Source organism: Pristis pectinata, chromosome 3, assembly GCF_009764475.1.
Source record: "Pristis pectinata isolate sPriPec2 chromosome 3, sPriPec2.1.pri, whole genome shotgun sequence".
NCBI lineage: Eukaryota > Metazoa > Chordata > Chondrichthyes > Rhinopristiformes > Pristidae > Pristis > Pristis pectinata.
The window spans coordinates 18,745,488-18,758,159 of NC_067407.1; positions in this window are offsets into that span (position 1 = coordinate 18,745,488).

Genomic DNA, 12,672 nt, shown 5'->3' on the forward strand with positions numbered 1-12,672 from the left:
TCTCCTTTCCCTGAAACAAGTTGGGAAAATAGATGCAAGTTTCTAAATCTGCCTGTTCTCCTTAACTTAGTTCACTTTATTTAATTCTCAAACAAAAACTGGCAACTCTCCCTCACATTGTTCTAAAATATGATCTTCAGGCAACTTTCAATCATGGTATCATTACAGCCTAGAATGAGGCCATTTGTCCCACCAAGTCCTTAACAGTATCTATAGAGGGAACTATTCAGTTCCATTCCCTTTTCCTTACACGTAGGTCTTCAGACTATTTTGCCTGGTGTCCATCCAGTTCTGATTGTGTTCCCATCACCATCATAGGCACCATTTAAAAATGTGTTCTTTTAAAGTAGGGGTTAGGGTCAGAGGTCTGACTAGGAGCAACTTTCAGATTGCAAAATCCGTGTGAAAGCTTCGCCCGAATTTAGAGGCAGTGCAAAAAAAAAGCCGTTTCCATGGAGATATGTTGAAACAACCTTGACTGGTGCGAGGCTATCGCTGAGAAGGAGACCAGTCGTTTGCAAGCAGCGGGATTAACGGGATTGGTCCACAATTGGCTGCCGGATTAAAGATTGTATTGCCCGGAGGCTGTCCGCAGTGAACTGCATCGCTGCACCCGGGGCAGGGAGGTAAGTGAGGCAGGGGATGCCTGCAGCTTGCAGTCTCCCTGGGGAATTTTTCGATGAAGCTTAAGGATCTTGTGTATAATAAACTGTACAGATGCAATCCAAATGACCAAACAAAAATTCAATTAACTCTTTAAAAAAAATCACTTCCAGTTAGCGAGTTTTGAAACTGATTTGAAGTTTAGTTTTATTGCAGAATTAGGAGTGGGAACAGGGATGTAAGGGAAGGTCGGCGTCTGAAGGAGCTGCAGAGTCAGGGAGGATTTCCCCTGGGTTGACAATGATGTGAGGCTCTGGGTGAGTGGGTGCAGGTAAATGGGAGCTCCTTTCTGACCTTTCATCAGATCTACTTAATCGGTTCCCCCTTCCAAAACTTAAGGTCTTCCACACGAATACTCGCGGGTTTAATTCTGCGAATGGACCACATTTTATAGAATATGTGCATACCTCTCTTAATACCCAGCGTCATGGTTCCAATTAATAGCTGTGGTGCGGGAGTAACTCTGCTCTCTGTAGCAATCTAGCAATCCACTCCTGGAAGGATTCCAGGACATCCAACCGACCTGTTTGTATTTCCATTTCAAGGAGCAGTGCGCACTGCAGATTTATAATGTGCCTCTGCATACCAACCAGAAGAGTGCTTGTCCCCATGCCATTCTTGGTTGGGTGTTGGTTTGGCCCCAAGAGAAGTGATAGAGTGAAGAAACACCGGCTTCCCGAATTCAGGGCGATGGCTTATTTCAGCTAATGCTCCAAAATGTTCAAAGTGTTGAAATTGCCATCATTGGATCTAAACTATTTTCCAAACGAGGTCAAATTTAAAAGGGCTGCTAATTCAACCATTGTGTTATAGACAAGGAAGGAGTGTTATCCCGCTGCCTTTCAGATGCCACGTTAACATTGCAAACCCGCACCCCAAAGTACCAGACCTGTAAATAATGTACACAGACAACCGGTTTCTCTTTAAGATGAGGATTTGTTTGTTTTTTTTTAATTTCCCATCAATTTTTCCTTTTTATCTCCAAAAGGTATTAAAATTGACCCTTGGCAATGTAATTATTAATCTGAATGTACTAATTTTTAAGTACATTCCAACTGGCATTTCTACTCCTGGTTGGGATTCTGGGACCAGTACAGAATACTCAACAGCTCTGATACAAGGTCAGGGGCCTGAAAGGTTAATTTTATTTCTCTCTACAGATGCCACTGTATTTTTGTTTTGTTTCAGCTTTTCAGCATCTGCAGTATTTTACTTTTAGAACATAGAACAGTGCAGCACAGAGCAGGCCCTTCAGCCCACAATGTTGTGCCGACATATCTAATCCCTCCTACCTACAGAATGCCCATATCTCTCCATTTTCCTCTCATCCATGTGCCCATCCAAGCCCCTCTTAAAAGCCCCCAGTGTGTTTGCCTCCACCACCCTATCAGGCAATGCACTCCAGGCATCCACCACTCTCTGAGTAAAAAACTTACCCCTCATGTCTCTTCTGAACCTATTCCCTCTCACCTTAAATGCATGCCCTCTGGTATTGGATCGCTCAATAGAATTTTGTATTTACTTGCAGATGCTGGTCATTGAGCTTTGCTGTGCAGCGTTGAAAGTCTCTAAAATTTATACAGGCCGTCTCTGGGTAACAAATGGGTTCCATTTTTACAGATGATTGAAGGTGAAGAATTTAAATTTGTGCATTTAAATAAATCTGGAAAAGTCTTATGGGTTTGTAAATTTTTACCAGAGTCCTTGGAAGTAAATCTCCTATCTTTCCTTGGTCAGGCCAATATGTGACTCCAGGCCTATCTGTATGGTGGACTCTTAATTGCCTTCTCAGATCAGGAGCCAATTTGGGATGGACAATAAATGTTGGGTTTGCCATTGAAATCCGTATCCCATGAAAATTGTTAATAGTGATGAACAGAACGGTCGAAAACTGCATCTAGTATAGAATTCTGCTGCTCAGTTTTACTATGAGATTGAAGTACTGAGAGTCTTGACACTACGGTGAAAATACAGGAAAGTTACACGAGCAGGTGTGTTAATGAATGCAGGAGGCTTGCTACCTCAGAGGTTCATTTTCAAGGCTCAACTTTTATACCATGCTGGCCTCCTTGATAGAGTGAAACTTTCTAAACTTTCAGCTCCCATTCCTGTGGTATCAACATTCTTCTTGAAACCTCTGCAGTTAAGTCCCTTAAAAGATCACCGCAATGTTGGACTACCTTTAAATGAGCTCTATAAACAAACACAGAAAATAATGGAAATATCCCGCAGGTCAGGCAGCAGCGTCTTTGGAGAGGGAAACAGAGTTTACCTTTTATGTTGAAAATTCTTCTGACTCTGTTTCTCTTTTTACAGATGCTGCCTGACCAGCTGAGTATTTCCAGCACTTTCTGTTTCAGATTCACATTTCCAGCATCTGCAACTTTTTGATTTTCATCTACATAACTATAATTTAGTTCTTACTAATAAAAATATCTAAGGCATGATAAACTGCACCCAAATTCATGGACTTAAATTCAGTTAATTGGCCATTCATTACTTGTCTCCAGCAGACATACATAAAATTATACTTTCCAATAATTTTGTGCCCACATGAAAATGATACATCGAAAACTAACCTATCGTATTGGTATTGGTATTGGTTTATTATTGTCACTTGTACCGAGGTACAGTGAAAAGCTTGACTTACAAACCGATTGTACAGGTCAATTCATTACACAGTGCAGTTACATTGAGACACTACAGAGTGCATTGATGTAGTACAGGTAAAAACAACAACAGTACAGAGTAAAGTGTCACAGCTACAGAGAAAGTGCAGTGCAATAAGGTGCAAGGTCACAGCAAGGTAGATCGTGAGGTCATAGTCCATCTCATTGTATAAGGGAACTGTTCAATAGTCTTATCACAGTGGGGTAGAAGCTGTCCTTAAGTCTGGTGGTACGTGCCCTCAAGCTCCTGTATTTTCTACCTGATGGAAGAGGAGAGAAGAGAGAATGTCCCGGGTGGGTGGGGTCTTTGATTATGCTGGCTGCTACTTGTTCTGCAAACTTATCTTTTGAATGCTATTGTGGTAAGAAAGATGTATCAAATATAAGCTGCTTTACTTTAATAGCTAGGAGATTAATACATTTTCTCACCACATCTCACTGCATCATTTTATAATAACACAAAACAACATTCAAGGGCAAGTATAGACAGTAGCCTATTGGAGTTCCATCAGTGTGTCAGTTAGCATCTCATCTCTTTTGTTTACTGATGGGTCGGATCAATAACTCTATAAAAACAAAAAGAGATAAGCTTGTTTCCACTTGGTAAAATATTTTTTCATCATTCAACAACTTCTCTAGCACAATTTTTATTCTGTCGGAAATGATTTCAATTTGGCTGATGTTTACAAAGTTCCTGGTAAGTTCCATCACAATTGTGATTCAATTTTAAACAAAGCAAATGTAAATCTTTGGATATTTTGGAAGGAAATTAAGTGTAAATTAAGTGTAGGTCTGCTTTGTCGATTGTGACTGTATTATTTGATAAATGCATGTACTTAAGTATAGAAATTAGTTTATAAGTTACAGATTTATAATTTTTGTGGCTGATAACTAGATAGGTTTCTTAATGGGAACTTTGGCTTTACTGCATTTTACTTTTTTTGCTAATTGCATTAGCAGGTTAAGCATGACTAAGTAGCTCAAAAGACTGTCAACAATGTTAAAGTATATGATTTTTTTTGCTGAAAAACTACTGCCCTTCTCTACAAAATAATGTACAAAAGAACGGAGAAGTTTGGATCACTTGGACAATTTTTAAAAGTGGAAGGATAATTAAGAGAAGATGTCTTTATTAGTCACATGTACATCAAAACGCACAGTGAAATGCATCGTTTGCATCGAATGTGCTGGGGGCAGCCCACAAGTGTCGCCACGCTTCTGGCGCCAACATAGCATACCCACAGCTTCCTAACCCATACACCTTTGGAATGTGGGAGGAAACCGGAGCACTTGGAGGAAACCCACGCAGACACAGGGAGAATGTATAAACGCCTTACAGACAATGGCCGGAATTGAACCTGGGTCGCTGGTGCTGTAATAGCGTTATGCTAACCGCTACACTACCGTGCCTGCCCAAATTTGGTGCTATTTTCAAAAAAGAACATGATTTTATTGATAAAGTTAATACTAAACCCCCCCCCCCCCCAGAAGATGCTGAAGAGATTTACTAAAATGTTGGTGATGTTTAACATAACATGTTGGTGCTATTTAAAGAAAATTATGGGAAACAGGTTTCTTTTCATGTAAACACAAGAGCACTGATAAACTAAAATTTAGTATTTTGCTCAGGTAAATAAAGGAAAACTTTTACTTCTGATCAATGTGTAGGTAACTAAGGAGAATATATTTAATGCACTTGTTTCAAAGAACCAAAGGAATATCAATTTTTTTTAATCTTGAAGGTTGTTATGAGTTAGGCACACAGTCGGAGATGTTGTTGAAAGCAAAATCCATAATTGTTTAAAAAAAGTGTTTAAATATTTGAAAATGAAAAATTGTAAGTGCTGTCGCATTTAAAAGATATCTAGATGAGTGCTTGAAGAACCTGAACCTAGGAGGCTACAGAGCATGAAGTGGGAGTCACCAAATAGCTTCACACTTGGCCCACATGGACACAACAGGCTGAATGGCTTCCCCCTGTGCTCTGTGTTTTGAAGAAATGCAGAGAAAGGAAACAAGAGACATACTGTTCCAAAACTGGCCCAAACTGTAGCTAAATGTAGCCTTCCAGTACAGCAAGAATTGATGATTCAGTGAACAACTAGGCCATTTGCCATGAATATTGACATAATCACTTAGCCTATTGTTATTGACTGAAGGCAGGTAGTAGAATTTTGGATAAGCTGAAGTCTATGAAGATAGAAGGTGGAGTCATGATGAAGACATTTCTGGGAAAAAGGAGTGGTGGTAGGAAACTAGGGATCAAGCCGTCAACAGCTGCAATTGACTTTAATGATGTGACGCACTCTTCCTCTTAGTTCTACATAAACTTATTACTTTTCTTTATTGATACAGATAATCTGTTTGGGGGGGGAGGAATTTTCCCATTCATAGCATTGATGTTGGCTGCCTTGCAGCAGACTTGTATTGGAGTTGGAACCATAAGCAAGTTTGTTCTTGTCCAATATGGTTGGTATCAACCTAATAATTTTGGGGCCTCAGGCCATGTAGGAACTGAAAAACGAGTATTACACAATATAATTTTTAGGCCATTAAGTCTTGACGTAACTAAAAACATGATTTAAAGTCTTGAGGGTACAATGGCGAAGTCAGTACTAGAGGCAGGTGAAGTTTTTATTTAGACACAAGAGAGACTGCAAATACTGGAAATCTGGAGCAACACACATGAAATGCTGGAGGAACTCAGCAGGTCAGTCAGCATCTATGGAGGGAAATGAACAGTTGACGTTTTCAGCCAAGACCTGATGAAGAGTCTTGGCTCAAAGAGTCGACTGTCCATTTCCCTCCATAGATGCTGCCTGACCTGCTGAGTTCCTCCAGCATTTCATGTGAAGTTTTTAGTTATTCATTCATGGACTGTGGACAACACTATTAATGCTGGCATTTATTATCCATCCCTTATTTTCCTAGAACTGAAGATGCAGTTAAGAATCAATCACATTAGTGGATCTGGGGTTACATAAGGCCAGATCAGATATGGATGGTAGATTTCTTCCCTGAAGTAAACCAGATGGGTTTTTACAACAATATAGTAGTTTCCTAATTACCTTTGCCAAGATCAGTTTTTTTTTCTCTGTATTTGTTTGATTACTCCAATTTAAATTGCACAGTTGCCATGGTGGGATTCAAACTCATGCTTCTAGATCCATGGTCCAGAATTCTGACTGCTGGTCAGTATTTTGACCACTGTATTACAGAAACCTTACTTATAGGTGAAAGAAATTGTGTGTGTGTGTGTGTGTGTGTGTGTGTGTGTGTGTGTGTGTGTGTGTGTGTGTGTGTGTGTGTGTGTGTGTGTGTGAGAGAGAGAGAGAGAGAGAGAGAGAGAACATGAGATGCAGGTTCTCTTCTATGTCATCTGTGATATCAAGTTTACAACCAATCTGATTCAGCCTTGGACAATGACTGGGAAAGTGACAGGGTCTCATTCAAGGTGTGGAATTTTTGAAGATGATTGAAACTTTAGATGTGCTCTTCCCATTTTTCAGCTACAGGATACAGACTGCATGTCAGATGGTAGAAAGCCAGCAGTGACATCAAGAGAGGTAGTGGAAACATGGAATTGCAGCATAGGTGTAGAAGCTGACACCACGGTGGGCACAGAAAAGTCAACTATTTGGCAGCATTTAATTTGGGGTCTGAAGCATCTCTGTCATTATTAATACAGCAGGCAATGGTGTACATACATTTGTGCCTGTATGTGTATTTCCCACCATACTGGAGAAGGTAGATATGCTGCTGGTTAGAGTGCATACCAGCATGTCGATGAGTTTAGAGACACTTATTTAAGTCCCGTGCCTCTTACAAAAATCTATTTTTTTTAGATTTCCAGCCATCCCTATGCTTCAGTCACCACATATTGAACTTGTGCAATGTGACCCAACCATGAGAAAAGACCCCATGTCTGTCTGAATGTGTTGTCACAGAATGATGGGAAGAGCCTCGACAAGCAAGAATGGAACCAGCCAAAGTCTGTCCCAGTAAAACACAAAACAGAGGAGGACAGTACAGTTGTCAAAGCTGACACAGAGAATGAGGAGAGATGATGCAACATAGTCACAGAATATCAGGGGCATTTCAGTCCTAATCAAGTAGCATTCTATGTCGTGGGAGGACTCAAATGAAGTTGCAATAAAGATGAGCACTGATCTAGGAAGTGACAACTCATCTGTGAACCTTGGAGACAAAAGGAAGACTGGAGGTGGGTTAGAGATACTGTAGACAGAGTGGTTATGAAGGTAGGTGGACAAAGAAAAGCAACCATTTGCAAGGTTGACTAAAATGGAAGCTGGGAAAGAGTTTATTAATGAACACTTTAATAGATATTGGTATTAGTATTGGTTTATTATTGTCACTAGTACCGAGGTACAGTGAAAAACTTGTCTTACAAACTGATCATACAGGTCAATTCATTACACAGTGCAGTTACATTGAGTCAGTACAGAGTGCATTGATGTAGTGCAGGTAAAAACAATAACAGTGCAGAGTAAAGTGTCACAGCTACAGAGAAAGTGCAGTGCAATAAAGTGCGAGGTCACAACAAGGTAGATCGTGAAGTCATAGTCCATCTCATTGTATAAAGGAACTGTTCAATAGTCTTATCACAGTGGGGTAGAAGCTGTCCTTAAGTCTGGTGGTACGTGCCTTCAGGCTCCTGTATCTTCTACCTGATGGAAGAGGAGAGAAGGGAGAATGTCCTGGGTAGTTGAGGTCTTTGATTATGATGGCTGCTTCACCAATACAGCGAGAGGTAAAGACGGTCCAAGGAGGGGAGGCTGGTGTCTGTAATGCGCTGGGCTGTGTCCACAAGTCTCTGCAGTTTCTTGCGGTCCTGGGCAGAGCAAAATATAAATGGGCAGATATAAAGTTATACGGTTGAAAAAAGAGGTGTTATGTCTTGTGACACAATGAGATTGGAACAGGCAGCATTGTCCTGTGGTGAGGGAGTTTAGGAGGAAACCAAAGAGAGACTATATTGTTAGGCATTTGGTTGATAAGTCTTGAGATGGTCTGTAAGAATGAAACTAGAAGCATGTTTCAGTATTGCCACATTACCTAGTCCATTTGTCTCTTGTCAAGAGCATGTGCCTTCAGGTTTTGTGTTTGTGAAATACCTGTGAAGACAATATGCTATAAAGTTGCTGTTTTATTCTGAAAAGTACTTAAAAAACCCCGGGGAAGTACTATGATGCCATGATATTCAAATGGATTTATTATTTTGTTTGTATTTCTGCTTCTGTAAATAACTCTCTTCAGGATAGTTGCTATGAAAATAAATCTATCTTGCCATAAACTGTAGGATTCTTATGTATCAAGAAATAGCAGTAAATAAGAACCTTCTGATTTCCTTAGGTGCTTAATCCCAGATTACTTCACATGTAAAACCCTTATCTGCTTGGAGGCTTTGCCAAAGGAAGCTGCCATTTGGTTTTGGGCAGGGGGGAAATGTAGAGGATTGAGCCAGAAGTGTAACACATTATTTGATACAGTTGCTCAGGGTTTCATACAAGGATCTTTACTGTTACTTTGTGTAAATAACTTGGAATAACTTTGTACTCATCCTTGTTCCTAGTAAATGACATGTCTTTTCTAGGTTGCAAATCTATGTAGATCATTGAGAAAAACAAATAAACTGAAGGCAAAAGCTAAACATTCTAAATGGAAAGTTCCCAAAACAGCAACCAATTCATGCTGATCCTTTTTCTCAGTAAAAGATCATTAATGCAGCTGGTTAGTTGGTTGGCTTTCCAAGCCATTCCAGAGGTGCTGGTAGGTTCCCTTGTTTAGAGGACATCAGTGAAGTGGCTGTGCCTCCAGGTCTACCTGATTCTTTCTGAGTGTTATAATCTCACACCTTGGCAATGTGAGAATTTAATGTACAACCAGTGTTGCTTGCTAGTGTACTAACTATTGCACTACCATGACTATAGCTGAGAATAAGTAATCTGCTGGAAGAACTCAGCGGGTTGAGCAGCATCTGTGGGAGGAAAGGAAATGTCGACATTTTGGGGTGAAACCCTGCATCAGTACTCAATTCCTTTTCTCCCACAGATGCTGCGTGACTCACTGATTTTCTCCAGCAGGCTCTTTGTTGCTCCAGTAGCTACCGTTCTCTTGTGTCTACAGCTGAGAACATGCTTTTTCCTGCAAGGTATTAAATAATGGAAGATTTTAAAATATCCCGCCAGATCTCACTCCCCCTTAGCCCACCCACCCATCCTGAGGTACTTGATATTGTAGTTCCAAGGCATGCTGCTCTCAAAGCCACATAAATATCCTATTGGTAGCAGATTTCATGTCACTTGCATTGAAATGAAAGGGAGCCAAAAACAAGAGTTCATTTGCACAGGACTTGGAATTTATTTTATAAAATTATTATTAAGTGTATAATTCCTCATCTACCATGGATGTGATTGTCTCAACTAAACTGAAGGAAAATGCAAGTTTTTTTTTATATAAAGAAGCCTGCTTACATTTGATCTAATGAAAAAGGTTTTGGCTTCTTTAGGAAACTATTCAGTTTGCATTAGGGCAGGCACGGTAGTGTAGCAGTTAGCGTAACGCTATTACAGTGCCAGCAACCCAGGTTCAATTCCGGCCACTGTATGTAAGGAGTTTGTACATTCCCCCCGTGACTGTGTGGGTTTCCTCCGGGTGCTCTGATTTCCTCCCACGTTCCAAAGATGTACAGGTTAGGAAGTTGTGGGCTTGCTATGTTAGCACCAGAAGCGTGGCGACACTTGTGGGCTGCGCCAGAACACTCTATGCAAAAGATGTATTTCACTGTGTGTTTCGATGTACATGTGACTAATTAAGATATCTTATCTTATCTTAAACAATCTGCTGGAGGAACTCAGCAGTTCAAGCAGTATCTGTGGGAGGAAAGGGACTGTTGACATTTTGGATTGAAACTCTGCATCAGGACCATATCTGGTCTCTCCAGTTTGCATTAGACAGAGCTTTCATTTAAATGTTTGTGAAGAGCAATTCCATGGAATCTTATGGAGAAGTACAGAGGAGGCCAAGAGGTTGGAGTATCACTCAATATGAGCTGGGGAAAGGGATGCCACAAGCCTTTAAGTGTTTGGGAGTTAGCTGTAAACAACAAGCTGTTTCCTGGCAATGTACTAACCTATTATGAGAAACTGAGATAGCAAATAGCCACCACAGTGCATAGGTCCATTGGCTTGAGGCTAAGCACTCTATGGTGAAGGATAAAGTGTCTAAACAACAACTTGAATCACCTAGGAGGCTACAGGCCAAGTGCTGGAAGATGAGATTAATATTGATGGGTGCCCACTGGTCTGCATGGAGGTGATGGTCCGAATAGTCTGTTTCCCTGCTCTATGACTCTTAAAACCATATGATTTGGAGGATAAGAACCCTTTGCAGACCCAGAAACATGCAAGGCACTGTCAATAGCTGATTTCAACAGGTAAAGACAAGCAAAAAAGTATTTGTAAATCAGAGTTGTACTGCTTGTGCCACTAATGAGAGGCCTGGAGGTATATAATGTGTATATAGACCCCATTGCAAAAATAGTGGCCTGGCCAATTTTCCACTTTAAGCACTAGCACAAAAATAATGGCACTGGATCTGAGCTTGTGTGTACCATATTCAAGAATTAGTATTGGTATAAACCATTATAAAGCCGCAATATTTGGATACATTAATTAAACAATTGATATGAAACCATACTGACCACAATTCATCTTCTGTTCACAATCATCTAATACCAGGTGGAAGTTCAAAATTGATAATGACCAGGGTACCTTTGGGTTCTGTATGACACTGCCATTTAAAAATAGTCACCAATATCATAAGGGCTGACACATGAGTCTTTACTGTCTGGCCTGAGTATACTAGAGGAAACATTCCCTTGGAATTATACCTCAGTTAGAAATTAATGGCTTTTATTCCAGATGTGATGGAAGTTAAAAAAAATGTTTTTTAAGTGGCTGTTCTAATGTATATTATTTTAAAACTTTGGAAAGTTCATTTCCCACTGGCGTGATCACATGTTAGTGAGTATAATTGACAAAATATTTAAGACTGGTTCCTCCAAGTATCCTTATGTTGCTGACTTAAAAAGGATGTTGCTTTGCAATTTAGGAAAGGTGCAAGAGGAAAGCAGGGAATTATGGACCAGTTAGCATAACCTCTATTGTCAGGGCAATTACTAGAGACTATAGTTAAGAATTAAGTTACTGAATAGTTTGAAAATATTCAGTTGATCAGAGTGTATTTGTAAAAGATCAGACATTGCCTGGCAAACCTGATGGGATTTTCATTGATTCATAGAAACGTATTGCACAGAAACAGTCCGTGCTGACTGTGATGGTGATCCACACTAATCCCACATGCCCACATTATGCCTGTATTCTTCTACTCCTTTCCTTTCCAAGTACCCCTCCAAATGCCTTTTAAATGTTGTAATAGTGTCTGCCTCTACTATCTCCTTTGGCAGCTCGATCCACCATCTTTGTGAAAAACTTACTCCTCAGATCTCCTTTAAATTTCTCCCCTCTCACCTTAAAACTGTGCTCTTGAGTTCTAGACTCCCCTGCCCTGGGTAAAAGATTCTGACTAGTTATCCTATCTATGCCCCTCATAATTTTGTAAACACCTGTAAGGTCACCCTTCAGTCTCCTATACACCAGTGCATATAAACCCAGCCTTTCCAATCTCTCCTTATAATGTAATACAGCCCTCCATTCCAGGCATATAGTGGTGAATCTCTTCCACACTCTCTCTGTTGACCAGATCCTTCCTGTGGTGTGGCGACCAGAACTGAACACAATAATCTAAGTGAAAAACACTATGATACTGGAGGAACTCAGCAGGCCAGGCAGCAACCATGGAGAAAAGCAGGTGGTCAATGTCTCTGGTCAGGACTCTTCTTCAGGAAGGAGGATCCTGATGTGAAATGTTGACCACCTGCTTTTCTCCACGGATGCTGCCTGGCCTGCTGAGTTCCTCCAGCATCATTGTGTTTTTCCATCTAGATTCCAGCATCTGCTTTCCTTTGTTTCTCACAATAATCTAAGTGCGGTCTAAAAATGTTTTGTACAACTGTAACATAACATCCCAGCTCTTATACTCAGTGCCTTAGCCTATGAAGGTGAGCATACCGAGTGCCTTTTTCACACCCCTATACACCTGTGACCCACTTTCAGGTTGCACCCCAATGTCTCTCTGTACATCAATGCTCTTAAGGCCCCTGCCATTTATTCCATATGTCCTAATAGAATTTGACCTCTCAAAGGGCATTACCTAATACTTGCCTAAATTAAGTTCCATCTGCCACTGTTCTGGCCAA